General features: G+C 36.1%; 1 pseudogene; it reads left to right on the top strand.

Annotated features, from left to right (window-relative positions):
- The window catches only part of LOC136835475 (uncharacterized), a 61,302-nt pseudogene that overhangs the window by 25,164 nt on the left and 23,221 nt on the right, over positions 1-12,917 (top strand).

Genomic DNA, 12,917 nt, shown 5'->3' with positions numbered 1-12,917 from the left:
TTATACTGAATATATTACAAACTGAGACGCAAAAAACTTTTCTGCGTTTCTGACCTTTAAAAAAAGTGAACATTACAGGTAACTCTTCATTTATATTTTTTACGGAATGCTTCCGTAAGCAAAGAAATCAGAATTAGAAAGAATTTTTTTTGCAACACTTCGTAGTGTAATAATTAGAATAATAATTTAACTGGGAAGGCTTCACACCTTCCATCACGAAAATATTTAACAAAATTCCCAAACCACTAGCGATATAAGTGATGAAAAAATTCATCACTTTATTCACTGCTTTGTTGGGAACTGAGGTAAAGCCCATAATAATAATAATAATAATAATAATAATAATAATAATAATAATAATAATAATAATAATAATAATAATAATAGTATTGATGATGAAATATCCCACCTAGATATAACAACAGCTCAAGTTCCGAGTATTACTCTACGGTTTCAGTTGGTGGCTCTGAGTCCAAACGACCTCACCAGGCCTCTAGCCTCTTTTTTTACTGCCACATATTATCTTCACCTAAGGGTACGCCTTAGTGCAAATGCCCGTTCGATACAGTCAAGAGAATTAAATTGAAATGGTTCAACTCTCTTCAGCCTGTACGCAAACAAAAGGAACAATGAGCAAAAATGAATAGAAAATATTAAAGGAAACCTGACCCAGAACCTTCTATTCAACCTGAATTCAGTCGAGAGGAAGAATTCTGTTTCTTCCCCGTCAACTGAATCGCGTTGGAAAGGAACCCCCTTGAGACATAATGGTATACACCCAAGATAGCGAAATGGAATAGAAACGAAAGAATTCCTTTTATTCCTTTTTTATTCTGATGAAAGCGATAATCGATTAACCTTCGTTCTCGTTTTAGCTCATTTTGCGAAGGTCCTTCATTCTCATGGAAATGAATGGGGAAGTGGAGAAGAAATGAGAAGGATGGTTCAAATTCTGGATATTTATGACGACAGAGCTCCTGATAAATGGGGAAAGTCATGGCTAAATCGTAGTAAGAGGTAGCTAAATGAAAATATTGAAAGAGGATATCTACAAGACATGCGTATATGTATATATACTCTCTCTCTCTCTCTCTCTCTCTCTCTACACACACACACATATATATAAATGTATATGATATATATATATATATATATATATATATATATATATATATATATATATATATATATATATATATATATATATATATATATATAATATAGTATATACACAAAACTTTTACAAAATTTCTTAATACTATTAAAAAAATCTGAACAAGAAACGGGACAATCCCACTTAGAAGCAAAGACGTAGGAAAAATCCCGAGAACGAAATTCTTCCTAATTCCTCCGCGGAAGAATAAATCCTTCGACCATCATAGAAATTCAAAATCCTTACAATGGACGACGCTATTCATCAACCTTACTCTCGAAAGAATGGAGAATGATGTAAATTCTTGCCCGATTATTTATCACCCGCTCTAAATGCCTCCCGGATCCATTTCGGAAGCTGATCCTGTCGACAGGGAAGAGTTATATGTATTTACGGTTTCAGGAAGAAAGGTAAAACCAGCTTTACATATTCATATTTGTTCGTTCATAATGTAAATATAATTATTATAAGCGTTCGAAATGTATTTTCAAGATGCTCTGATTTTTCTTTTATAACCATTTACAGGCACAGATAAACTATAATAATTTCCTGCCTTTATTTCCCCTGATATAAGACGAAACTTTAAGTTACTTAGCGCTATATTTGCCATTTGACAAGACATGACAATGATAGAGAAAGGGAGAATTTTACAAAAAAATAACAATACCTTCAGTGTTAAATTCCATCCTATAATTTATGAAACTCTCCGAACATGGCTTTCTGTCTGTTGTAAAATATCATCCCTCCCTTTTCATTAAAAGGGAAATATATCCTGGTTTCTAGTTAAAAAAAAAAAGTCTTGAACACACCAAGAATTCCAGTGACGATCAACTTGTAATCATTTAAGCTTACTCAATAGACGTAAGCAATTAATTTTATCTAGCATAGGAAAAGTCGAGGGAGAGGTAGATTTAGTGTAATAATCTAAAATCGCTATTAAAACAGAATCAAAACTAAAGATACGAAGAAAATCATACAATTCACTTATTCGATGTTGAATTCGAATCAATGGGCTTTACCAAAGCCTGGTAATTTCCGTAAACTTTTCAATGATCTACGAAAGTTTAGGACGCAGTTTATAACTTGGAGTATGACGTCAATACTATTAAAATATGAAACTTAGAATTAGCTCCCTTTGACCTATATATTTTGCATATGATTTATAGCAAGCTGCGGAGTTTTCCCATATATTATGACAAACAGAAAAGACTAGTAAAAAGTATTACATAAAAAAGGAAACACTAACAAAACAAGGTAAATAAACAAAGAAGTGAAGTAGTAAACAGATTTCACACTGGAAATTATCACAACAGAAAACTACGCATGCGTGATCATCAGCTGAGTGTCCTCGGATTTAATTCAATTTTCTGGAGACAAACATACCACTGGCGAAGACACTGCAGTTGCCAGACGTGACCAACGTACGAATTCTGGGCGAATTCCAAGCACCCGAGACGTCAGCATTTTTCGAAAACGCAGCGGCCATCAAACCCCGAGAGGCAATTTTGCCTTATGTAACCCAGGATTCAATTTTCCGACTTGTCGCCGAGAACAGTCTGAGACTGGCATGAAGCGTTCTCTCTTATAGGCATTTTCGTTGATTTTTCATTCCGCCATTCGAAATTCCGGAGTCTCGCGTAATCTAAATCGTTTAAAATCTCCCAATATATATAGTGCCTCTTGCTATGCGCACAGGAGATTGCTGGCTTTAAATAACCAAGTGGAAGCTTTGCATTTGCCATGATACGTTCAATTCATCGTGGCACTGAGATGTGGTACAGAATAACTGAGAATGAATTCTAGAAATGATTGCAATGTTCACAGCTTTACACCAAAGGACGGGTAATTAAACACAGGTCGTTCGATAATATGAATAAAAGTGACTTATGGCATATATAAACATCGAGAGAGAGAGAGAGAGAGAGAGAGAGAGAGAGAGAGAGAGAGAGAGAGAGAGAGAGAGAGAGAGAGAGAGGTTCACTTTAATTTTCAAATTCATCTGTATTTCATATCCCTCTGACAAGGAGTCCTAAGTAGGAACTGAAACTTTGCTCGAGTGCTGTCCAATAATAATAATAATAATAATAATAATAATAATAATAATAATAATAATAATAATAATAATAATAATAATAATAATAGTAATAGTAATGTCTGACTTTCCGAATACACTCAATTTCCAAATGTAAATTATGTAAATCTTACTTGAAGAGAGCGACGGTTCACGAAAATATAACTGCTAACAACATATGCTTCTGTATTCCCAGCTGTAAAATCCCTCTGCAACTATTTAAGCCATTCCTTCCTCTCAATTAACCTACTGGGAGAAAAGAGTTAATTGGGGCTCTCGACCTCACTTTCATTCTGGCTGAGTCCCATACCATCTAACAAGAGTCTCTCAAACGATTTTTTATCACTCATTTGAACGATTTCTGTTCTCGTAAGGTTTTCCATTTTTTCAATTTATTTATCGATGGTGAGCCCTCTCTCGACCTAAACATTTTCCTTGTTTATTTATTCCCCGATCTCTTCAGTACACTAAACCTGATCTCATTGCTGCATATTTTCAGTTCATCAACATCACAGGACTTGAAATTAATCGCGAGATCTTGGGAAATAAACCCATGCTGCTGTTTTTACTCCTGAATTTGGCTTTAGCTCACGCCCTCCCCGATCCACAGTTGTCCCAAGGTATTAAAACTTTTCCAAACTTCAGGACCGAACCCTCCTTCATCTTGTGTTTACTAACTTTCTCCACCTCTCTCTTCGTTACTAACCGTTAACTATCGCCCCTCGAGTGGCTATATATATATATATATATATATATATATATACAGTATATGTAGACCTTATCTTTATGTAAGTAAAAAACAAAGAGAAAACATAGCCGCAGAAGATAGTGGTATGAAAGAATTTATGACACACAAATATTGTTTCACCATCAGTTCAGATGCCTGCTTTCAGTGTTATATTTATATTTGCCTCTGCTTGCATTTCGCAAATTCATCAAGCATTCAGGAACATAAAGAACTGTAAATATGACCATGCTATTCTGGCGACTAGATGCATAAATATGCAACAATAAATGCAAATGCATACTGCTTACGCATATGAAATACTCCACGACCACACTCCTCCATAAAACCAACCCATATTGTTTGATAAAGGCAATTGTCAGTATCTTCACCTAATTCTTTCTCCGTCTTTCTCTTCCTTGGCAGTGGAGACGTCGAGAGCCCAGCGGCTTCTGCCGAATCAGCCAACGAATGGACGGTCTCAGAAAATGGGACGGAAGGTCGCGCCCACAAGGGCCTCAGCATGATGATGGGCGCTATGTTCCTGGTTGGGGAAATGGCAGGGGCTGGTGTCCTCAATCTGCCCAAAGCTATCGCCAATACAGGTGAGTTACAATGCCCGGAAGTCATTGCTCCAAATCATCAATTTTCGGATTTCGTTTTATTTTGCCTCAACATCGTATTTATTATATAGCATTTTTTTTTCCAGTAACGGAAATACAGGATTGTAACATAATAAATCTTTCTTTATGTTTATGGTCAACTTTCGATATTTCCTGTTGAAAAACATAAGTGGTTTAAAAATTTTCTAAATCATTTAAAATACATAGGCTACTGGGCAATTAATATTGCAAAATAAATAACTGTTAAAAACACCCAAAAAGGGCAAAACTAAATTAACGACTGAAGTGAATGGCGCACAATATGCAAAGACATAGGGGTCGACGTACTATCAATGAGGCTACTGTATAGGTTTATAAGGCTGGTTTGCAACTGTACACATTTTTGCATGACGAACGGGAGCGTAAACTCTAAAACCAACCTTTTCCAAAAATTGGATTAATAGCTAAATGCAAATAAAAACAGATGACTGTTATGCACATATATCTCTCATTTTCTTATCTCGTGTAAAACCAGTTCACATCATGTATAAAGGATCAACCGTGAAATACTTAAATACAAATTGAAACACTTTACAAACTTTGATCGTATAAAAAAAATTGTTAAAAGAATTTCACAATCTATTTTTACGCCATAAAAGCTCTTATTGCTAAACTCAATTGTGGCCTTCACGTTCTACGACGGTTTAAAAGGCTCGTAACTTCGGCCATGTTTGTGAGCTATCCTAGCAGACCGCAGAAATTGCTTTTTTCTTTTTCTCTTTCTTTCTTTCTTTCTTTCCAATTAATTTCATATCGCCTCTTTCCTCCAAATAATCCTTTTATCATTAACAAAGTTAGAGACAACTCCAAGATCCTCCCGTACCAACTTGATAAGTTCTGAAGAAGTTTTCTGGCCATCTCAAAGACTTCCGTCAGACCTTTCCCAGAAGAACCTTCGCACGAAAGAGGTTGTTTTAACGGCCTCCTGAAGCCACGTCAGTCTTTATTCCCAGTTTGTTTCGCCGTCTTTCAGAAAGGACTCGTCGCTTCATAGCGTTAGCAGAGAGAAAGCGTATTTTCGTAATAAACAGAGAATTCGGGGGTTTCATAATCAGATTTGTAGCTTGTCAAAGGCACAGTTGCTGTTTTACTTATACCGACGTATTGAAAGGGCATTAAGTATTAAATAAATCGATGCAATTAATGTCTTCATTTAATATCTTATTTTGACATAACCACAGCGAAAAATTATGACACCAAAATATTACATAACTATTCCAATTTTTTGGGGGCGTTGCTCTTTATCATTATTCTTCAGTAGATATACACTAAGATCACGTAGAAAACATCGGTAAAACTATCTATAACGTAATTTTGATAAACATATTTGATCTGTATGTAAAAAAAAACTATTATCCACGTATCAAAACCTCTCAAAAGGCACATCACAAAACTACATGCAAACATAAATAGCACTAAATTCAATCGTGTACCAGCAATAACATTCCATACGGCAATCAGCCAATATGTAATACGAAGATGAAATTTAGGATTCCTTGCTGTTCTTATGCAGTGGCCAAGAAACATGATGTTCTTTTCAAACCCATGACTAGTGCACATACAAAAAATAAAAAAAAAAAAGAACTGGAAGAAAAAGAGTGACCTCGGTCTGCGAAGACAGAACAATAAATAATTTTATCAAGTAATGAGGATGATAATAGTCACAAAAGAACAGAAATGTTTGTAAGGGTGGTTTGGCCTTCACACGTGTCCATCACCTCCCTCGGTTTTAGCTACTATTTTCATTACCATTATACACCCTCTTCACTTTTATAACGCCAGAATTCCATAGGGCTATTAACACGACGGCCCCGTCGGACTGCACACATAAACAGACGTTCAAAAATTCACTTAAGCAACAACAATAACGAAAAATAACAGAATGGGTTTATATCTATCAACTTCCTCTCATAATATATATATATATATATATATATATATATATATATATATATATATATATATATATATGTGTGTGTGTATATATGTGTAAAGTGTGTGTAACATATTTACATATATTATACCTATCACTAGCTCACGACAACGATTCCCCACAGGATGGACAGGTGTGCCGATGCTGGGAGTCCTGTGCGCGATGCAGTAGGCATTCAGAACGCTGATTATGCAGTGCTGGGTGATGCTGGAAGAGCGATGGCCAGAGTACAGGGTACCCTGCAGGAGACCCTACCCTGCAATTGCTTACCGCGCACTTGGCAACTTTGGACAGTAAGTTGTGAGGGTTTTTTTCCGCACCTACTGATAATAGAAAGCAAAGCTGGGCAGTATTTTGGACAGTAAGTTATGCGTGTTCTTTTTCACCCTAATGATAATTGAGTGAAGTCATTAAAGCAAGGCTGGGCAGTATTTCTGGATGAGTAAGAAATCCTTAGCATTTAATTGTACAAAGAAAATGGCGTTCTTCCGTCATTTTTGACAAGTACATCTTCGAGTTTTTCTTCAAGCACTTTAGCAATAAAAAGGATCTCGTAGAGGCTTATATCAAATTTCTGTATCCAAGCAGTTGTGGGCGTTGCTTAAATATATCAATTATTAATTTCCTTTTCAGTTTCTGAAGCTATTTATAGGACTTACAAGGCGGTGACACAAAGCATGATTCACATAAATCCAATACTTGGTGAAATAAAAACTGTGTCAAACATAAAACATTTAAACATAGAGCTGAATCTGTAAGACTCCCTTTTCTAATCTGACTTTTACAAAATAGTTACTGCAAACGGGATTTATTTTCTCCATTTTAATAACTCACTATACTAAGCTTTTTTCTTTTTTAATCTACTACTTAAATTCCTGGTCCCAAGAGGAAGATCTGCTCTGCGCCTTTTTTTTTTTTTTTTTTTTTTTTGCCCTTTTTTTTTCCTCGAGATCGTAGTGACTACGTGTCTTTGTCATAATTTTTTGCCTTTTTTTTCCTCGAGATCGTAGTGACTACGTGTCTTTGTCATAATCTTTTCATGATAATTCAGATTTCAGAAGATCCTTGATATTGCTGCAAGGGCTTATATTATTGCCCTTATCTCTCTCATATCCTTCAGACGTTACTGATGTCACGTTGGATCATTAATCTCATAAAGAGGAACTACTGTAACCCTTGCCCTAGACTTTATATGTATTTAAGCAAACAGTATTATTGATATGCATATTTTTTTACGTTGCCGATGTTCATTAAGTTAGGGGTATTTTCCGCATTTTGCAATCCTTTAAATTTTACGATTGATCTCAGAGCCTCACGGCTTTTCTTAACCAGTAATGAGACAAGCACCGAGTAATTCTCAGTATATGTGTAACATTATAAATATTATTAGGAAGGTATTCTGAGCGCTGAAGTCCACTAAAGATCAGCCAAATTTTGCTTTACAATCTGAAACTCTGGTCTTCCATTTTCACAGCGATCTATTACATAGACAAGAGTACTTGTCTGGTCAAGAATGAAGGAGACTACTATGTCATTTTATAGTAATACTGTATCTTAATTAAACGTATCACGTACCTTATACTGTTCTGCATTTTCTTGCCTGAGATTTTGTGATAGTTATACGCGAGAGTTCATTTTCCCCAGAATATCTGCGCCACGCAAGCAAGTAAAAAATGCGCCGAAGTTTCTCTGTACAGTGTAGATCTATCTTTCGGTGGTCTCGGTATAGTACTGTATGAGCCGCGACCCATGGATCTTTAACCACGGCACGGTGGTGGCCTTTCCTGTATCGTTGCCAGATGCACGATTATGGCTAACTTTAACCTTAAATAAAATAAAAACTACTGAGGCTAGAGGGCTGCAATTTGGTATGCTTGATAATTGGAATATGGATGATAAACATACCAATTTGCAGCCCTCTAGCCTCAGTAGTTTTTAAGATCTGAGGGCGGACAGAAAAAGTGCGGAAAGAAAAAAGTGCGGACAGAATAAAGTGTGGACGGACAGACAAAGCCGGCACAATAGTTTTCTTTTACAGAAAACTAAAAACAGCTGTAACCGACGAATTGAATTATTTGTGGGTAAGAAGTGACAATTAGAAAATTGTGCACACAATACTGACAAAACTGGTAAGATGTTGCTAAACTGATTCAGTGTACAATTTTAAGGTGGTGGGCGTGCTTATAAAGGAAGAGACAGACGAACTGGAGAGTATGTTGTATGGTACCATATTTTAGAAGTTGTCAAAATCTGTAAATTTTTCATTTTCATTGAACAATAATCATCGAAGTTATGATGCCATACAACCCTACGGTGATGAGTTCGAATCAATGGGAGCTGGCGAAGTTACAGAAATATTATAATTTTTTTTAATATGTATTAAAAATATCCTACGTCTCAACCTCATGTTTAATAATAATAATAATAATAAGTGTTCGAAAGTCTTTATTTATTTTACATAGTAATATATTTACTATATAATTGTGGATTTTTATTACACAGATTGTTTTTCACGAAATTGTGAATCTCTTAGCAATAATAATAATAATAATAATAATAATAATAATAATAATAATAATAATAATAAAAATAATGTCACCAGGTACGTCACCGAAGTGGCCTTGAACATAACTCTGTTCGGAGCCGCAACAGTCTTCCTCTTGGTGACGACTCAGATGATCCACCAGCTTTTGCTACCGTTCGAGATGAAGATCACTCCTTGCGAGTGGATTCTCATTGCGGGAAGCCTCCTCATCTTTCCTACATGGCTTGGTAGCCCTAAGGATATGTGGTGAGTATTTAGTCCTGAGAGAGATAGGGAAAATACAAATAGGCAGCAATCTTGAGATAGAGATGGAAAATACAAAAATGAAGCAATATTGGGATAGAGAGGGACAATACTAATATGAAACAATCTTGAGATAGAGGGAAAATACTAATATTTTAAGATAGTGAACAATCTTGAGACAGAGGAAAATACTAATATGAAACAATCTTGAGATAGTGAGGGAAAATACAAAAATGAAACACTCTTGAGACAGAGAGGGAAAATACAAAAATGAAGCAATATTGGGATAGAGAGGGACAATACTAATATGAAACAATCTTGAGATAGAGGGAAAATACTAATATGAAACAATCTTGAGATAGAGAGGGAAAATACAAAAATGAAACAATTTCAAGATAGTGAGGGAAAATACAAAAATGAAACATTCTTGAGATAGAGAGGGAAAATACAAAAATGAAACAATATTGGGATAGAGAGGGACAATACTAATATGAAACAATCTTGAGATAGAGGGAAAATACTAACATGAAACAATCTTGAGATAGAGAGGGAAAATACAAAAATGAAACACTCTTGAGACAGAGAGGGAAAATACAAAAATGAAGCAATATTGGGATAGAGAGGGACAATACTAATATGAAACAATCTTGAGATAGAGGGAAAATACTAACATGAAACAATCTTGAGATAGAGAGGGAAAATACAAAAATGAAACAATTTTAAAATAGTGAGGGAAAATACAAAAATGAAACATTCTTGAGATAGAGAGGGAAAATACAAAAATGAAACAATATTGGGATAGATAGGGAAAATACAAATATGACAAACGCAGACAGACTGAAGAGCCAGCTTACTTGAAAAAATTTTCTCTCGCAGTTTCTTATATATTAACAAAATATTTTTATAAAGGTGTCTATTTTGAACGTTGATGTTAGGAAAATAATCGATTTTATCTAATTATCAACTAGAGCCTCACTGCATTATCATACTTGGAATTATAAATTTTTGGAAAATATTTGAGAAAACTTAACGTCAGCTAGAAAGTTGGACATTTTCTCAACATTAAATGTAGCCAGTGCTAGCAAGAACAAGGCTGCTGGGCGATTAACTATGAAAAATCCATGCCACGGCAAAGGTACTGTACTAGTTATTGGCAATAATTTTCATCTGCAGGTTTAAAATCCCTCTACAGAAACATCTGCAAGATTATTAGTGTAAGGCGTGAGTACTCATCAGGATTAACAACGTTTAGCTGGTGTTTATCAAAGAAATTCATCGAAATTTAATCACATTTGAGGAAGGTCCTCAACTTCTTTCATAAACAGAGCACAGCCATGTACTCTGGGAGTGACAGTTTTATTCATTTTAAACATTAAAAAAAATGGCCTGCAAGGATCACTTATGAAAGAAATTCCGATATTCAAGCACAGACACTATAAAGGCGCTTTGAGCACGTTATAGTATGCTGGAAGGAAAAACTGTCCAGCTACAAAGATTTCTACCAATATCTTATGCAAACATCCATAGGTCTCATTTTGATATTTTCATGAAGTTGAGCATTACAACACTTGTATGAAATTATCTTTACGCGCATCTGAACACTTATTTTCAGGCCTGTGTCAATACTGGCTGTGCTATGCACTTTCGTGGCCTGTCTGGTAGTGATGGCAGAGGTAATCCTTGAGCGCGAGACCCACCCTCCACCAGAGTATTCTGGACCCTCCTTCAGCACCTTCTTCCTGGGATTTGGATCAATTCTCTTCGCCCTTGGGGGTGCTTCATTATTCCCAACGGTTCAGAACGACATGAAAAATAGGTCCGAGTTTGGGTCCAGTGTCATCATCACTTTTCTAGGTGAGTGGGAGCAATTCCTGTACAACAACAGGCAGAGTGAACGGTGTGAATGGCGACATGCGCACAGCTTACGTTTGCCGGGTTGATTAAGATTCTTATAACGGTTTGTCATATATTAGGTCATTGTGCTTGTTACGAATTTTAAAAATTTTCTCTTTATCTGGAAAACGATTATTGTCTGAGAATTTGTCAATTAATTCGCACACTATTTTGGAGCTTCAGAGTACAGCCTCATTCTTATGTAAGCCATAAAATTGCCTTTAATATTTGTAAAAAAAAATTACGAAGAAAGTAAGAATTCTAAACTTTAGTTCCAGTGTTACCAATGGATGACTTCAGCTGATATATAGGTTAATCATTTTGCCCTTTAGTGAACTGTTTCAGTGAAAACCACGGATGAGCCCATTTAGATAACTAAAATGAGCTCAATATATTAAACGGTACTAAGATTTTATGTAACTGAGACCGTAGGTTGTCAAATTAAGACAGGTCTCGATTAATTTGGAATACGATCCGTAAGTTACTAAAACGGCGCACAATAAATACTTATAACCAAAGCCTCCTAGAGTGCCAAGAAAGACAATGAATAATAACACAACAAACATTAAAATAAGAATCACTGATCCTTCGAAGTGGGCCAAGAAGAGATAATAATTTCATGCACTCTTAAGCGACTGTCACCCTGTTATCCTTGCGCACGGAATGGGTGCTGTATGTATATCGTGAATGCATAAATGTGCACTTACTGTACTTGCACGTTCATAAGAACAACACATAGTACAATTTCATCTACGAGAATCAATCTTCTTGATAGGACTGAAAGACACCTTCAAGTAAAATGAAAAAGATCATGAACGCAATGAAGACCAGCAGAGCACAAGCATAATATATAATAAACTGTCAGATGTTCAGCCGAGCATACAGGATTCCAAAAAGGGTCAGGGTATAAGACTAAAGTTTTCCTAGATGGTGTCGAGGGTGCAGCTGAGCTCGATATCAAAAACCTTTCTTGAATTATTAGTAATGGAAATCACAGCGATAATGAGAGACGGAAAAGTGCTTTGTGATTCCTGTAGCCTTTTGTTTTTAAAGTAGGGCTACAGATACATGGTAACCAATTGCTTCACGAGTCTCGTGGGTTTTCACTGGTCTCTCTATAATAAAATGCATTGTGTACCATATAGTCATTTCATCTCTGTACAACTATAATACGCAAGTCATGAGCACCACACTTACACTTGCCGTCGTCCAACCTGTGGCTAACATCGCTGGCCTTAGGTATGCCGAATGTTCCTATGGACAGGACTTACCATCTCCACCCTCTCGTACATTACTATCATCTCTGACGGTATTGCTATTCTGATAATATGTAACGCAGTTAGAGGTGGGGGTGGGGGCCCTCCTTTGTATCTTCAATACTAAATCTTGGATGTTATCTAAATTTTCCTGCGGTTCATTCAAGCTCTGGAAGAACTCGTCAACTTGTTTGCCTTCCTGCCCATTATCCTTTCAATTCTTTCCTTAGCAGCATTCAGGACACGTGACACGTTCCTGCTTTGTCAACTCTGTCATCAGAACCGCCTGGTTTTCTATCGACTCTCTCTGAATGGCCGGCAATTTTTCACCATGAGTGTGCTCAAGCTGGCTTTCTTTTATTTCGCCAATACTTCAGTCTCTTGGTCATCACAACGTCAGCATAGCGTTCAGTTATTCTGTCACTATTGAGGGTGCA

Source organism: Macrobrachium rosenbergii, chromosome 55 (genome assembly GCF_040412425.1).
Source record: "Macrobrachium rosenbergii isolate ZJJX-2024 chromosome 55, ASM4041242v1, whole genome shotgun sequence".
In the NCBI taxonomy this organism is placed as follows: Eukaryota; Metazoa; Arthropoda; class Malacostraca; order Decapoda; family Palaemonidae; genus Macrobrachium; species Macrobrachium rosenbergii.
Note: the sequence above shows the minus strand (reverse complement) of the source record. Positions and strands in the feature narration are given on the sequence as shown.